Below are 910 nucleotides of genomic sequence, written 5' to 3'. Positions count from 1 at the left end.
TGATGGAGGAGGGGAGGGGAGGGGAAGGAGGGGTGGGAAGGAAGAGGTGTTTTTCCTGAATCAAATCAAATCCTCTAAGCATTTTTCATGTATGAGTGTACAGGCTCCATAGCTGGTCATTTCTGACCGGGATTTGTAGGCCTGAGGAAGCTAGGCCAACACTCCAGCCACTCGGCCAGGTCTTGTTCTAGTTCTGCAATTGCCAAGTCATTATTTTATGTTGATTGTAATCAACTCTGCTTTTTCCTTTGTTTCTTTGTTCATCTTTCTACCTGTCATTCCCTTTGTCCCTCTTTTCTACCTGATGAATTTCAATTTCTTCTCAGTTTTCCCTCCATGTCTCCTTCTAATCAAAGCAAAATGTTAAATTCAAACATACTGTTTATAGCAGTTGCTATATTGCTGACAAATTTTGTTCTCTATTCTTTCGCTTTTTATTTATATTGTTTTATTTTTTCCATCACCATTTATGCCCTCTATGCCCTCTTACACCTCCACCACCCCCTCCCCCGACCCCCCACACACACATACCACAGTCACCACACTGGTTATCCACGAGTTCTCTGGGGTTTTTTTCTTTGTTTGCTCAATCCCTCCACCTACCACCTCAACGCCCCTTTTCCAGCAGAGCTGTTTGCCTGCTCTCTATCTATGAGTCTGTCTCTATTTTGCCTGGTAGTTCGGTTTGTTCATTAAATTCCACATACGAGTGAAATCATATGGTACTTATCTTTCTCTGACTGGCTTATTTCACTTAGCATAATGTTCTCCATTTTGTTCTCTATTTTTAATCACAAAACTGAGTCTTTTTGACACAGAACCTAGAGAAAGAACCTAGAGAAGAACCTAGAGACAGAACATGGCAAGAGATCCTGGACAGAACCTGGCAACAGAACCTAGAGACAGAACC

Source organism: Myotis davidii, unplaced genomic scaffold (genome assembly GCF_000327345.1).
Source record: "Myotis davidii unplaced genomic scaffold, ASM32734v1 scaffold334, whole genome shotgun sequence".
Classification (NCBI taxonomy): domain Eukaryota; kingdom Metazoa; phylum Chordata; class Mammalia; order Chiroptera; family Vespertilionidae; genus Myotis; species Myotis davidii.
The sequence above is the reverse complement of the archived record's forward strand: the minus strand, read 5'-3'. Positions refer to the sequence as shown.